The 17,251-nt window shown below is 33.7% G+C and overlaps 1 long non-coding RNA gene across 4 annotated transcripts in view; it reads right to left on the minus strand.

Annotated features, from left to right (window-relative positions):
• Positions 1-17,251, minus strand: part of LOC311435584 — a 142,149-nt gene that overhangs the window by 12,419 nt on the left and 112,479 nt on the right. For 2 of the 4 annotated variants that reach the window (XR_014692222.1, XR_014692223.1), the window contains one exon: positions 11,855-11,962. This is a non-coding gene — a long non-coding RNA (uncharacterized lncRNA). Of the gene's footprint in view, positions 1-11,854; positions 11,963-17,251 lie in introns of those variants that run through there. The other 2 variants (XR_014692224.1, XR_014692225.1) reach the window with 1 other exon arrangement.

Genomic DNA, 17,251 nt, shown 5'->3' on the forward strand with positions numbered 1-17,251 from the left:
TTTTTTTTTTTTTATCTCTGTAAGGTCTTCTTGCATTTAGGTGGTAGCTTTAAATTGCTGTAAATAAGGTGGGACAGGAAACAAGGAAATTCCAATTGTCTCTATCCATCACATTAACTTATATGCCGAAAACAAAAATCCAAGCACCTTGCTCCTAGTGGTCTTTGGCCCCAAAATCCAGCCTATGCAATAGCCATAATTTGTGACAATGCTAACTAGCCCAGGCAAAAACTATGTCAGGAATAGCAATCTAACAGATATAAATTACATAGGTCACCATATGGAAGTGTTCTGGACTATGCAACGTCTCGGTTTGTTAGGGCAGAAATAAGTGGTTACTTTCTTATAAGGATGCTTATCATTACAGTATTTTAGGTGAAGAAAATCAGAGCTTTGAGACTAAGATCACAGAATTTACTACTATTATTATAACTTACCCAGTATTATACTTTTATACTTTGTAAGAAGAAAAAAAGAAGGAAAAGGTACCACTCACCATTCTGAACGGTTCTGATTGTGCACTGAATCGGCAGATCTGTGTTGCTAGATTATGGAATTTTTGAGACTCGTTCTTGAAAAGAAAGGCTGAATGGCACAAAACAACTCATTATTTCCAGGTTCAATTTACAAAATCATTTATTCCGTCAATTGAGAACAGGGCAGGCTATTTTACCTCTTGTGACTTAAATCAACCCCTAGGTCCTTAAGGACCTCTTTAGGAAACAAAAAAAAAAAAGTATACATTTAACTTAATTAACAATTGATGTCACCTACTTGGACTTCTGTAAGGCTTTTGACATGGTCACACATGACATCTTAATCTCTAAATTCTATTTTGCTTTTCCGTCATTTTCTGGAATTAGCACTACAGTTAGAAAATAAATAAATAAATGAACAGAAAGAAAAAAAAAAACATAAGATAGAGGAATATGGGCACCAAAAACATTTTTTTAAAAAACACTTGTGCACTTAAATTGTCTAATGCTGTTTCATTGTCATTGTCCTTTGTGTGAACCTAATCCATAGCACCTAAATACTTGATTTGCATAGAAAAAGGTTTATAAATGGAAAAAACTGCATGCAAAAATCAAGACAAGCTTGAAATTGTTTCAAAATTGCTCTGTATCCATACAAGTTAGACAAAGAAAGTGGTTGTAGGAAAGAATGAAAGCATATGCTCCAAGCACTCTGGAAAGGCAGACATAAAGATGCTAAAGGAAGAGAACTAAGTTAAAAAGAAAAAGCGATTAAAAAAAAAAATGCAATTGAAAGGGAGGAAAAAAATTTAATAAGTTAGGCAAACTAGATTGAAAATGGTGTTAATTATGCCTAGCATCATAAATGGCAATTAAAAAAGCAGGAACAGTGGATGCAATATAGTTGTTTTAAGTTGTTACTATAGCAGAAACTGCTGCACATCCCATCATCTAGGAACAATTACCAGCTGTTGCCATCAGGGAAATCATTCTTTCTTCACTATCCTACTGTACAAAACCCATGTCCAAAACAACTGGTTGTGATTAAGAAGGTAGATGGAAGTCAGAATACCTAAGGTGATGTTTTTATTCTTTTTCACTGTTCTGCAGTCAGAATCATATCCCTTCTTTTTCTTTCTCTGACACCTTTCTCAGCCATTTCTTCCCTAAACTGGTTCATCCCATCAGCCTTGCTACTGGGATTAAATCTTATCCTAAAATGATCTAGACTGGTTTCTGAAAGAATTATATACAGGAGAAATTAAACAAAATATATTGTTATCTCTTGAAAAATGGTTATATCAGGCAAAACTGTATCTCTACAGTGGACAAAGAAGAAATGGAGAGGGCAGTCTGTAGCAGAGGATATTCTACATTCTGGAGCTGACATGGACTTTGACAAGAATAAAAAATATATTTTCTCCTAGTTTTAATAAATGAAAGTCCTTTTGAGAACTATGATCTATGGTGGCATTTAACCATTACTCAGCAAGATAGCTGAATAGCTAAACAACATAGGGGAGGAAGTCACTGATATAATCTGCTCCATTAATACCATGATGATTTGACATTAAATGCAATTAAGAGAGGACATTTTTATGCTGTTTCTTCTTACAGAAGAAAATTAATTCTGTTTTAACTGAAACCAGGACAGTTGTTATTGTTAGTTTAATAATCTCATCTTTGATGGGCATGTTTACTCATACAGACTTTCTGTCTCTGTGCTACTGAATGGAAATCTGACATTCAGACACAGATCCAGCCTCCTGTATTTTGATCTAATGGAGACAAACTTAATATAGCTAAATAGTAGGCTGCCAACAGCCTTTCAGATCAATTTATGATTTCACATGGCATAATCTCAAAGAAAATACATTTGTATTCTTTTATGAAATCTACTTTCTATACGTGCATATATATATACATACATGTATATCTATACATGTGCATATATATGTATATATACACACACATAGATATATCTGTGGCTTAGCAGAGAATGGCTGCAAACAAGTTGTTTAAATAGAAGGGACTGTGAAGATTTATATAAATATTTATGAGAGATTCACAGCTAGCCAAAAAAAAAAAAACAAACAAACAAACATGAAAAAAAAAACCTTTCCCAAATTAATCACTCACAAAAATAAGCTTGAGAAGACTATGGTTGAACAAAGACATAATATTTTTTAATTTTTTTAATAAGTAAGAGAAACTTTGGCTGGGAATTATACCTGATATTTGTTTGCATTTTATTCATACTAAATGTTAAGGATTTTTATGGGTAATAATTCATATAATAAATATCTGCTACAGCATATAGCTGAAAAAAATAAAATTGGGATATGTATAAATATACACAGAAAAAAAAGTGAATCAGATTGAACACTATCAAAAGAGAAGTTCTTTGAAATAAAGAATAAGCCTGGGAGACAGAAGAAATAGGTTGACTATCTGGGGACCTTAAAGTACAACAAAACTCACTGAGAGATTAAACTTTAAATCTGAGACCAGCAAGAGTCAGTCTGTTCCTAAAAAAGCAATTTAGAGTATTCTGATTGCTCTGAGAGGAATTAGTCAGGCAGCCAGGGATTTTCAGAGCATAGCTATGAGCTTGGGCAACGATGTAAAGCTGGCTGTATTGCCTCTGCAGCACCTACATATTCCCTTCTGCCAAAGCATTTCTCAACCAGTTACAAACTATTCACCTGAAAAACCTGCAATACATTCCTATTCCTATCATAGATTTCCTCTATGAATGTGGACAGCTTGGTCTCCATGGCATGTGTAAATGGCAGAAAATGGGAGCACTTCACATCTGCCAGATTCAGAGGTGTCCTGGGAAGTAGAGTGGGATAGTATCTATTATTTGTTCCTTTGTTCATATCCTTCAGCCTGGCTCTCCAGAAGTAAACCAAATATGCAAGCCAGGAGATGCCTAGGATCACCTATGATGGCTGAGAAAGTTGGAATTGTTGCCTCCTCAGTCCTGCCACTGCCTCAGGACCATAGTTTAATGCACACTTTTAGGGGCAGCTCCCAGCCCTTTGCCAAGCTAAGTAACCTCCTCTTCATAGCACACTGTATCTGCATTGCACTATCATGATGACAATGTGAACGGGATTAATGAAATAGCCTGACTGAAAAATGTCCATGTTTTCTAATCTGTTTTAAAATTAGAGCATGTCCATGGACAACTGCACAAAACGATGTGCCAACTTAGCCAGAGGTGGGGCTTACAGGCCAGGGTTGGAGAAAGAGCAAACCTAGGAGAGATTAAGCTATCTGAAGACTCATTGCCACAAAAAGCTTGAGTACCTCTGCAGAATTTATGCTCCTCAGGCATGACACTGTTTTAACTTTTAGGTTTTACCCTGTGAATAAAATGGTACTTTGATAATCAGGAAATAATGCAGATACACTTATAATAAACTACAACAAAATGGGACAGATTATTCCACAGGTTGTGATTTCCTTTCTATTACCAGATGCATGTGTTTAATATTTTCTCAGTTCCAACAATATGCCTCCATAAATATTTTAACTGTAAGCATAAAACAAAGAATGGACAAACACCTACATTTTCTAGTATTATGAACAGATTACAAACTGTTTAGCGTCCGTAGATGCTAAGCATACAGATCCAATTTTATTTCATGTGTATTGAGATAACAGTAACATCCACAACGATGGGTTTTCAAACATGAATCTGCATCTACAAAAGAACTGTGCCTTCTTGCCCATGTAGAATCTAAAATGGACTTTGTGTCATGGAAACTGGAGGCAGCTACTTCAGCACCTGAATTGCTTTAACTGTATCCTAATTTCATCTATAACTATGGTACTCAAATAGAGGAAAAAAAAATGCTGCAAATCTCTAAATCACTCTTTATTGTATGATATATTATAAAAGTAACTTTGTTTTTGGTCTTTTTCTACCATTCCATTTTATCTCTCAGCTAGTCTAGCACCCAGTTATATCTGACAAGAAACAAGATCTAAGCAAAGTTTTTCTCTTTATGCTCCATGTTTTCTCAAAATAAAAAATCAACATCATAAATTGCAATACAATACGACGCTAACATTTTAGTGTAACCATATTTTATATATATATATAACATATATATATAAATATATATGTATAAAACAAGCTTTTTTTTTTTTTTTTTTTTTTTTTTTCTGATTTGGCTAACAGTATCACTTCATATATTCCTGTGGAAACTCAGCTGGAATTTCAAATTTGCTTATGATTGAAATCCACAAAGTGCTGTTTGTTTTCAAAGGTAAACAAACATCTATGCAATGCAAATATTATCATCCTCATTTCAGCTATTCGTTTTAACCATTTTGCAAGGCCACACAATGATTTCTCACCCTTTTTTTTTCCTGTACTTCCATCATTTATTAAAGGCTTTTAAGTATTTTATTATGTTTTGCAGAAAGGGAAAGACATTTTAAGACTTGATCATACAATGATATTCACACAGGCAGAGTCCATTTGTAGTTGATTGTTTCTCTGCATAGAGGAACCTTCCAATTCACCTTCCAATGAGCTTTGAGCGCCAGGTATGCAAATTCACATCATGATATACTAATTCATGACTTGGTAGATATTAGGAAGGGAATAGATATGCCAGTATTATCCAGGAAAAGGAAAAGGGAAATAAAACTGCTTTCATTCAAAATCTGTAGCACATCTGTCTGTTATTATATTCAAAAAAGTAACTTATAAAGTATCTTATTTTAGGTTAAATATTAGCCTTATTCCATAGTATCAAATATATTGATTTGATTACATTTTTTAACAAGAAAAAAAAAATGAGTTCAAATTCAATTTCATTAGAAGCATTTTTAGCTTTTTTTTTTTTTTTTTTCTTTCCCCTAAAACTCCTTTTTTTCTAAAAAGAAGAGGTGGGGCTGGGGAGGAATAATAATCTTAGTAGTAGTATCACCAAAGCCGTATTTGAATAGAAAGTTTTGGATCTGGGAAAAACAAACAAACAAGCAAAAAACAGTTTACAAATACAGGAAAATGAATATGTAGTATCATTAAGCTCAATAAAACTTCCCTTGAACATATAATTGCGAGATTAAGGAAGGTATTGTGTAGAGTGAAGTTATGCAGAAAGGGATAATTTTCAATTTAGAGAAATAAAACAAGATCTAATAATCCCACTGTTTGAGTAGTAAACAGTTATTTAAAATTTCTACCCCCTTTTCTCCAATCTACCATCCAGTTCTAAGCAATTAATTACCCATTATCTTGATTAGCCTAATTAAATTGAGGGTGAAATTATGCTTTCACCGGAGTGTGGCATTTAAAAGAATTTGCCAGGTTTTTCTTTTTTTTTTTTTTTTTTTTTTTTTTTTTTTTTTTTTAAAGACAGCTGTTTTCTTCACTTTTATTTGCTGCACACTTTTGGTTTTACTGTCACTCACTAGAATCATTTTGAAACAGCTGACATTTTTCTTGTTAAACAGTTCTAAGAGTTTAAGCTTTAAACTTGTATCTGGACCTAGATGTAAATTTTCTGGCAAAATCAGTATCTTTTCCATTAGAAAAAACAAAAAAAGGCTAATGAGATAAAGTTGTCTCATTCATAGCACCCCACTGATAGTCACTGTGTATCAGCTGGTATACTTAACACTTAGTGACAACTTTTTATGTCTGCTGGACACAGTCATCTTTGTACACCTGGGTATTTTCTGGGAAAGAGAGGACAAGGCTGACTCTGTAGCGTTTTCTTTCTTTTTATGAGTTGGGTACCCAATCTCATATCAGAAAGACCATTTTGTTTATTACAGAGCAGCTGCTCAATTTTTTTCCGGTCTTTACAAGATGCAAAATAAGCTACCTCATTTTCCAGGGTGTTTTAATTCTAAAGGCAGTAGCTATCCACTTTTCAGCAATAAAATTGAGAGCTCTTTAGCACAGGATGGCAACAGTTATAAAGAACAGGAAGGTTTGTGTGAAAGGGAAATAATTTTCTTTATAGCTCTACTGATAATATTTTTCAAATATGTTTAATAACAACTGCAGTATATAGATTACAAGGTAAGAATTCATAAATTATCTATAATAGGGTAGTTTGTATCTTTAAGTTACTCAAAGGCTTAGGAAAAATACATGTGTTTAATAACTAACACTAATTTGCTATTGTCTGCTACTCCGTTTACTCACTGATATTTTTTGTATTGATCTTGATCTTGCAGTCATTTAATTTTACAGTAGTGATTTAAGCAGAGATATGATACGTATCACACATGACTTTTACCTTCTTCTGACTGCATTTTGAAAAGGTTGTTCATTTAAAATTAAAATCTCAAAGGATGTTCAAAATATGGATAATATTCTGATGCAATTAGATTAACGTAATTATTTGTCTCAGTTAAGTTATACTCCACCTATCCATGAGTATTTTTTGTTTCATTGTTTTTAACTGTTGCCTTAGGCAGACCCGAGTTATTTCCAGTCTTCCAGTCTTTTAAAATGTTTTCTTCTGATTTTAAAACCTCACTATTTCTTTTCCTGTTTTTTTTTTTTTTTTTTTTTTTTTTTTTTTTTCCTCTTTCTTATTTATCGTTTGGAGCATTGGCCACTAAATTCATTTTTGTCTTTGCTTTCCCATGAGGTTCTTTGATCCATTCCCTGTGGTATCCCAGGTTGGTGCATTATGCTACATAGAAGTTTTCTGCCTTCAGATTAAGAGATTATTGTCTAGTTCCAAAATTGGTATGATACAGACCAATTTGAAGATTACCCTTTGAAGATTACAGAATGCAAAATTTAGCATCCCAATTTATCTTCTTCCAGAAGAAGGTGATTTTTTTTTCCTCCTGCCTCAAAGCCTACCTGCCTACTAAGACTAGGTATTAGCAAGACAAGCTTTTATGGCACTCACCTGGTATTTCAAGTGGCAGTGCAAATGCAGAATGAGCCTGAGAGTGCTGAAACTCTAGTTCCTACTTGATTATTGTACCACTGAGAATGGCAACTGCTTCATGTTTGCAGCTCTCACTGACAGCACAGAGCTGAAAGTACAGTTTGACTGCTTCTCCTGTAATATATTTAGTGATAATCAACTGACAGAAACAAAACCTTTTGCTCCCCACCCCCCACACCTCCCATCCCTATCACACACACACAATCCTTTATGTGGAAGCATTAACACATGTGACACCATCTTTCATCAATTTTTAACTCAGCCAATTGTATTTGGTGTTGCCTTCCCTTTTCCCTGCTTAAGAAACATTCTCAAAACGGCACCTAGTTCCCCTCTCCAATTCGTTATTATTTACTCACAATGCCTTCTATTTTCCTGCAGTTTTACTGCAGGAGAACAGAGATGTCCGCCTGGTCAAACACTACAACAGAAATCTGTTACTCTTCTCAGTCATGTCTAGACTCTTATAAGCAATCACACAACATGCATTTTAGTGCATTTTATACTTTTTATACGTGCAGGAACAAATAAGTAGTTTTAATTGCTCCCTTTTACCAGCAAATAATTATGGTTGGTAACTCTGATTTTGAAAACATTCCTGTAGAAGATTATTTAGGAAGTAGAATAACATACATATGATATAAAGATATCAGAGTTTTGTTCTGATACAAATGGAGGGAAAAAGCAAACAAACAAACAAACAAACCACTTTTCAACATTTTTGTATAAGTTGAAAAACTTTCATTTTAGATAATAATTCCACAACAGAGCCTTTCTGATAATTCAAAAGGATACAATATTGTAAAATATCCATATTTACAAATACTTTATTAAACATTGCTAATCAAAGTTTTTTTTTTTTTTTTTTTTTTTTTTTCTGCAATACTAACATTTTAATGAGTAGTCTCTATTGTGATATTTATCAAGTGACAGAAACAAATCAGAATTTGGTGTTCAATAGCCATTTATTGAACAGGGCCCTTACCTACAGTTTTTTTCTTTATGATGCTTCTCACAGCACAAGAATGTAAAAATGTGATGTTCACTTTCAGCTAATAACAAAAAAATAAAAGAAAGCCTCTCTCACTTGCTTCCTACTTAATAAATAAATAAATAAATCACTGTTCTTACTAAACAAAGCCTCCTTCCAAGTGGTTTTGGAGGAATAAAGGTTTTTTTCATAATGAATATTAGCTACTTCCAGCAACTGCTTTTATATAATGATTCATAAAAGTTTCCATTAAGTATTTAGACCTGCATTTAGCTTATTTTAATGTTCTTAACATTACATGGAAAAAAGTTTACCTAGCCTTTGCACTTTTGGGGCAAGAAAAGTTGTTCATTCTGACTCAATATTCTGTGAGTTCAGTCAAACCAAGGAAACATCATACAGTTGACTTCTCCAGCTGATGGCAAGACTGAAGTTGATGGATGCCTCAAGCACATTCTTGAGATCAATCACTCTAAACCACTGAAGACAATAAAGACAGCACAGTCTTCAACACAGTGGGGCACAAATCCTTTCTTTCTCCCCTGAGATTCTACGTTATAAAATAGTGTTAAAATATTAAAATATTCAACTTATGAACATATTCAAAAATAATTTTTATTAGTCCTTGTGCCAAATTCTTTCAAAAATTCAGTGAGAAGTAACTTCATTTCAAAGACAGACACAAATTTATTTTTCAGCCTGCTTCAAGAAATAATCTATTTTTAGTCTCTTGACAAGTTATGTCATAAATGATAATGTATTTGCCTCTATCTTCATGCCACCAAGGCATGTTTGATGGTAAAAAAAAAAAAAAAAAAAAAAAATCCAAAGGCTGCAATGAAGATTTATAACTTTTTAAAAAAACAAAACAAAACAAAAACACCAAAACAAACAAAAGTAAAAACAAAAATAAACATACAAAAACAACAGAAAGACATCATTTTTTCCTTTTAATACTGCTAGTAGGCCTTTTTCTTGAAATCCCACAGAAAGTTTATAAGACTTCTTTTAGCTACCAGATAGACTGACATCATTATTGACGTAGACAATATACCCAAATATTTTACTGACTGATCTACAGTACATTAGGCAGCATAAATTTATAATGCCATGAAAAAATAATATTTAGAAAATCTATTCAAGGCCGCATGGGAAACTTCCAGCTATTTGCAACCATTTTCCTTTCGAATAAAGACAATGTCATGAAAACAACTCTACTCAGTAGGTCAATTAGATTTAACCTCCAGATTCTCCAGAAGAGCTTTACTTCAGCCATAACAATTATATTGGGCTTGAAACTCTACTAAATTTATTAACAAATTACAATACTTCAGGTGACAGACACATAAGAACCCTTAAACATTTTTAACACTCTAAGATTTTAGGTAATGTTAATAATACAGGAATGTAGTCTCTAATAAAGTATTATTTTAAACATAAAGAACTAGACAGATTGAGAAGAAATATCCTTTCATTACTTCTCTCTGATTCACTTTTTTGAACAGGACAAGGCAAGTAGACAATCTGGGTATTTTGAGAAAGTTTGGGGCTTGTGGTGGTTTTTCAGATAGTATGTGCTAATACTTTATAAATACAGACTATTCCTCTGTGGCTCATCTTAATTTGCTGTATAACACAATAGCCATTAAAAAGTCATTGCCACTCTAAGAACAATTACACATCAGAGTTATTAGAACAATTACATATTAGAGTTATATTGCAGGCCTGTATTATATCTGCTCAACATTTTCCTTAAAATACATATATGCAATCACCTTAATTCTCATTAACTGGAACTAGACATGCAAACTGAACATAAAATTAAGTAAAAGTTAACTCCACTTACATTTTGTCACTGTATCACAGCAAACAACAGGGTGCCCACAACATTTTATTTTCACTTGGCTCTTAAGAGAATTCAGCTCCCATCAGGGAAGCAAATTTACAGAAGAATCCACCAGCTTACTTATTTAAACAGGTAAAGATATTAAGAGCCCTAATACATTATAATGGCACAAAATCCATATTACAGAGAGTAAAATGAGCATGTGCCAGCTAGAATCATGGTCTTGCAGTAGCACAATGCAGATCCTAATGGGGAGCCATGAACAGAGACTAGGAGTGCCAACAAGGCCATATATCTCTAGGGTAGGAAATATCACTAATGACAACCTGCAATCTTGCTGACTGAAGCAGTGTCATTGACTTGTTAGCGGGGAAAATGTTCTGTATTTTAATCTAACAATACACAAAAGGACTGTAATGTAGGGCCTCAAAGGTAAAAATAATTAAAAAAAAAAAAGTCATGAAGTGAAATGATTGCCACTCTCCAAAGTAAGTATGTACTTGACTGTGATGGGAAGATTTTTATTTAGAATATTTGTGTACTCATATTGTCTATTAGAATTGGAATAGTCTTCTTTTGAGTGGCAAAGGTTATGATTTGTCCCACTGAGCTTTTAAAAGGGACATAACATTATAAGAAGTAATATCTGTAATTTTCCTTTCTTCTGCATTTTCCAGTTTCACCCACCAGTGGAACAAGCAGTGCTTTATTCATAATGCAAGACCACAGGAAGTATTTTCACAGCTTAAGCTTCTGTAACATTTTAAGAAGCAAAACATCCTTTAGCCCTGTTCTCTTTCTGTTATATTTTATCTCTCAGAAATATCTGTAGCTTCAGAACATCTGGACAAGCATTTATGATGAGCAGTTTTTCTTTATTTCACAGAGTACAACAAATCTACACACACTGAGAAAAAAAAAAAAAAAAACCTGTCTTGGCATGAGACCATAAAATCAATTGTTTTTACTAATCTGTAGGAATTTTTTTTTTTTTTTTGCAGAACTAAATATAGCAGTGCTCACATCTTAGATGTATTTAAAATGTGGACAGTATGAGAATCACACTGCATTTGATAAGCTGAAATCACATCTTTGGTCCTTTCTGAAACAGAACAAGCTGCTTATGACATTTTACAAGAACTTTCTTCAGATGAAGCCCATGGTTCTCTCCATCATTTATTAACAGTGACACTGAGGGCTCATTGTTTCCTAGTCCTCCCATTGTTTCCTAGTACTTCACTACTTCGTTTCTCTAAGACTTGGTCATTATCTGTGTGAATGGTAGCTCTTTGGCTATGGCTCAGATTTTTTTTCTTCACGTAAAAGTGTCTGAAGGAATCTTAAGAAATATGACCCCTCTGGGACAAAACTTCACCCCTGTGACCACGGAGGCAGCAGATTCCACCCAAAAAGGAATACATTTTCCAGGAGTCTGAGATCAAAGTCACCTAGAGTGGCTCCTGCCCTAGCCTAATATCTACTTCAAAGCAGTGAGACCTTTTTCAGACCTGTTCTATCACAGTAGTTCACTCAGACAGCCCTTACCTGAGCTCAGGTATAACAGCTGTGTAGAAACATAATCAGAAAAGGATGTACTAACCTTTTCACTTAACGTTTGATTCTGAAGGACAACGATGATTTCTCCTCTGAGGCTAGCCCTATTATTCTTTCTCTTTGTGTCTTGCTCTTCTCTGGGAATCTGCAGAGTCTGGAAAAGGAGAGAAATAGAGACAACAGAACAAGGTTTTGATTCTAAAAGAGGATTAATTGCCACAGTAGGAATTATTGTTAGGAAGATAAATGCATAAATTGCTGAGAATATGATCTGAGATTGAGTAGCTAGGCTGCTTGTGACTCACCTTTAAAGACAGGCTTGCACTAAATACAAAAATATCAGTCTGTGCTTCTCCTAAGACCACTTAAATTATGGGTGAGAAGAACAGGCATCTCAAAACCCCAACACTATTATCCATTATGCCACACAAGAACTTTAGCTGAATCTTCAGGGAATGACATCAAGACAGTTACTTAAGACAGTAAATATTCCCTTAAGTACAGACAAAGAGTAATTTAGAAAAATGATATAATCTTTTTAGATCTCTTCTTGGTCCCTTTCCTGTCTGGCTTGCAGGACTCCTGAGTAAAAAGGGCAATAAAATCAGTTAATCCATGATTTATATATTGGATTCTTACATAACCCCCTTTGCAATGAGATTTCCCATTGGAATCACTAAAGTTAAGAAAAGACTTAAGACAATGCGTAGCTTGTGACAGTGAAGACTCTGCATAATTGGTAAGCGTAATTTGCTTATGTTTTTCTAACATCTGGAGTCAAAATGTCACATCGGAATGACAGTTTCTTTGTACTTACAGCTAAGTGAATACAGAAAGTCAATGACAAACTGTTAGGCTGAAGGCAAACAGATGATGTTTGCTGTCCTCCCATAAAGCTCCAAATTGCATATTTTTAAATGCCATCAAAATAAGGCATATAATGTAATTCAGTTAAAGATAGATGAAGACTGACAAATTCTTATGTTGCATAGAATTTGGTGAGCTTTCTCTTGAAATGTTAAATGGAGCTTTACGTATAATTATATTTTTAAAAAATCAATTCGTCTTATGGTTATTCACTTGTCTTAAGCCAGTTATGTGATGATACAATAAATAGATTAATGATTGTGACCATGGTACTTAAACAACAATGCAAAGAACTTTGAAAGTGCTTTTATTTTAATATGATTGATGGGGAGAAAAAGAAAATAATTACATGGATATTATCTTAGTGAGTGGTATTGTTTCTCATAATGCAGAACTGCATACACAAAATGCATAGCTATCATCCCTGATAAACTGATCACAGATTGAGGCAGAAGGTCACTTTCACTTGACTGTTCCCAAGACCTGGCAGACAGTTAGATGTTTGATAGTTTTAAGAAAGAATTACTTCTTAGTGAATATCACATCAGTGTTCAGTTTCAGAACTCCTGTAATATTTCTTGTACTGTCAATATCTGATTTCAATTGTACAGATGTTTGGTGGTGTTTTTGTTGTTGGTTATTTTCTTCCTAGTTCTGTGCATTAAAATTCTAAACTAAAAATGCAAAGGCTATTATTATTTTCCCCCAAAATCACCTGATGGCACACTGATGTAGCCGTGTGACTTTATCTTTTAGTTTAATTTCATCCTGAAGGAATACAATTTCAGTCAGTGACCAAAGCATGATAACTGGGGTAATGGGAGTTTTTCCTCAGAAGTGTACTCCTGTACCAATCCAACAGCAAAAAACTAAGATGGGTTAAGCCATACCAGAAATCAAATATGGATGCATTGATGATGATGTTTTTCAAACACAATTTTCTCAAGACTTAACAGTAAACTGATGTTACATCTTGGACTAGTAGTATCTGACACCTCTCCTTGTGGGAACTCTACATGCAGTAGGCTCTAATGCATCCACTCCTACTGGCTTGTGAAAACAGGTCTGTGGCACTAAATTAGGTAATTCATAGTTAATCAGGTAACACATTATCCTTAAAGTATGAAAGAAACTCTTCCAAAATGTTAGGATGTATCTTCCCTGCTTACGCAGATAGTAAATATAATCATCTGTATGGTTATAAAAGTCATTTTGCAACTCGTCCTGCGTAGAACTGCAATTAGAAAGTAATGAGTATGAGTAAGTTCTCTGCAGCCAAATTCACCACATCAAATGGAAACTTCTTTTAAGTGCACTCAAGCAACTTCTATTTAAGTTTTGAATAGATGGCTTATTTTTTGTGATAAGAAATTATATAATGAATTTTGCACACAGAACACTGTGAACATTCTCTAATGCATGTTTTCTTGAGTGACATTGCTCTGTACATGCCAAAATGTGTAATAAAATGACTACTTATTATGCTTAATAAAAACTTGAAAAATCTTCTTAACCTTCTAGTATTTTGCCTGCTTGTTTCTCCAGCAAGAAAACTATTTTAAGATTTAACTACACAAGAAAACTTTTAGCAATTTCTGAAGATGTTAATTCTTTCATGCATTACTACTATCACATATGCAACTTTTAATAGTGTTTTTATATTATGCTTTTAGATACTGAAAAATCTCATTGATTTTTGTTATTAATCAGAAAAGTCCAAATAAATTCATACAGTAATTCAGCTTAAAGTCAGCATAGTGATTGAATAAAGTATCTCTATGTATTACCTCCACAGTAACTCATTGATTGGACTTAAAGAGCATAGCAGGGTACCAAGATGAAAATCCCTGCATTTTGAAAAATAAAACTTTCTGGGAATTCTTTGGCAGACAACCAAACTGTAAATAAGCTGTACAAAACCAATATTCTCTCCTAAAATTATTGTTTTAAGGTCATTCTTCTTTAAAAAGAACTAAATGATTTTTACATTAAATGTGCTGAAAAGATATATTCAGTGTACTGCATGTATTCAAAATATAGATGCTGTGTCCTTAATGTCACATGTGCACTGGTCTGAAAACACATTGAGATGAATTACTTCTATTTCAAGATTAATTTGGAAAAAAAAAAAAAAAAAGAAAAAAAAAGAGCTGCACAATAAATAATATGAACAAACCATCTAAAAGAAAAATCAGGTCCAACAAGCTTTCAAATATCAAATCACGTTCTTGTTTGAAAATCTAGTTCACACATAACTACCAGTGTATGTGTGAAGGAAGCATAAAGGAAACACAGAGTAAGTCCAGAAGTTTCCAGCTAGCACACAGTCCTTTCAAAACAGGAAGGTTATCACTGTACCTAGATTATTGTTTGTACTACTACATGGTCCTTTGTGTTCAAAATCACGTTTGTCAATATAGTTCCACTGCTACAGAGTCCAACACATCTTACAGTGGCAATTTCTGTGCTACATCTCTAAGTGGCAGTGCATACCTGTAATGGATATCCACGAGGCACCAGCACCCAACCAAGTTGCTGTTTTGGAACTACCCGAACTGGTTGGTAAGGACTGCAATGCTGACAATCATCAAGGTTCAGCAATAATCATTTAACAACTGTACCAGGTATTATAAATTAACCATACATCAGAATTAGTATAGATATATTTCCTTCAAGATAGTATTGATTGATCATAAGAGTCCACTGAAGATTATCCAAGCTCAAAAAGACTGTATTAACATAGAAATGAGATGCAAAATACTGGATATAAAAACTCTATTGAAAAATCCAAAATAACATCAATTTTGTCTTGGAAATGTTAAATGTACCCTGGGAAGAAGCCTTAAGCATCACACAATTCACATGTATCACCCTGCCTTACTGAGTGCTTAGAAGCGACAAGGCGATTTTGAAAATTACATTAATTAAGCCTGTCTGTCTGTCTTAGTAGTGCATAGGGAGTGGTTATCAGCCAGTCTGGACTTGGGATAGCTGAATACTAGTTTTCGTCTTATAAAATCAGCTCTGTTTCAATGGAGTGCTTCCAAAGACAGTTCAATCTCTCCCTTCCCAGTAGTCCAAAGAATACCATTTTTCAGTTCTCACTCCTTACAAGAAAGAGTATGTCCTCAAGAAGACTCATGACATCTAAATGTGTGTGTGCACATAAATTTTGATGTTCCTCCAGACTAGTAACATGTTTTTACTTGTAAATGTGTATTAAAAGTAAATATGGGATTATTACTAAATGAAATATTTGTAAGAATTGCTAGTAATATGGAGTTCACATCTGCTCTAAACTATCACAGATCATTTGTCTCTATGTAGTGTCAGTAGTTTGGTTTGTTCCTAGGTTTTAATTCAGAGCCTTTTTTCTGGCTCAGCTTAGTGTCTGAAGCAGGCTTGCATGCCAAAGCTGTGATTAACTTTATAGATGCAGTGGAATTATGGAAATGCATCATGCAAAAGTGCATACTTGCCAAAATTATTCCATGACCTTGTGCTTAAACTGAGTTTTAAATAATTCAGCAATGTATTGAATGAATAAATTTGTGCTGCTTGTTACTCTAAACAGTAATGCTTTCACTTTCCTTGCCATTTTTAATAAAGCCTCACTTTCTAATATTCATGAAATATTGCATTTCAATTAAATTACATATGTATTGAGAAAATAGTTTGCCCTAAGCTGTTTAGTGTTGACACCAACTGTCATTTGCCTTTTCTTTTAGTATAATAACCACAGAGGTTTTATGTACAGGCAATATAAAGCACTGTCACACTTTAATGAGAAAATTTTTTGATCATGTATAGTACAAGAGAGGATAAATCTAAGCTATTTTGTTATTTTTAAAGGCTATTAATACAGCTTAAATAATGCATACACACTCCTAACTTAAGTTTCCATTCTTTGTTTCATGGTAACAACAGCACTCAAAATTTTCTAATGTTTCAGATATTCAGTAAAAGATACAGAATTCAGGGGTTAGAGAAATTCCTTTTAAAATGGAAAGATAACAGACGAGTTACAGAGAAAATTGTTAATATTTTAAGCAGCATAAAAAGGTAAAAAAAAAAAAAAGTACCTGCACTGAGGCTGAAAAATATTGCTTTCAAATTGGCCATTATTTCAATGCAGGTAAATTGATTAAAATTCTTGTAGCTCACTGTATTTCCCCTTTAAAATAGGAATCTTGTCAACACCTTATTTATAAGGAATAAAATAGAATAGAATAGAACAAACAGTTTTGTTCATTAGATATTTTCAAGTTAAAAGCATTCCAGTGGTGCAAAGTTATCTCACTATATCACTTTGAATAATTAAGTTATAATCATATTTTATATATAAATGTATGTACCTATACGGTCCTCCCCTTTCTGCCTGATTGCATTTCCCACCATTTGGCCAAAATAAACAGTGTATTTTTATCAAGACTAGAGGGACCTCATGAAGTGCATTTTGCCTATCACCCTCTATGCCTGATGCAAAGAAAATTTGTTACTGAGCTCAACCAGAGCCCTGTTTCTCAAGGTGAAGTTGTAAAGGCTTCTCTGTTTGATATGGAGACATGAACTACAT

This window comes from Aythya ferina (genome assembly GCF_964211825.1).
Source record: "Aythya ferina genome assembly, chromosome: 4".
Classification (NCBI taxonomy): domain Eukaryota; kingdom Metazoa; phylum Chordata; class Aves; order Anseriformes; family Anatidae; genus Aythya; species Aythya ferina.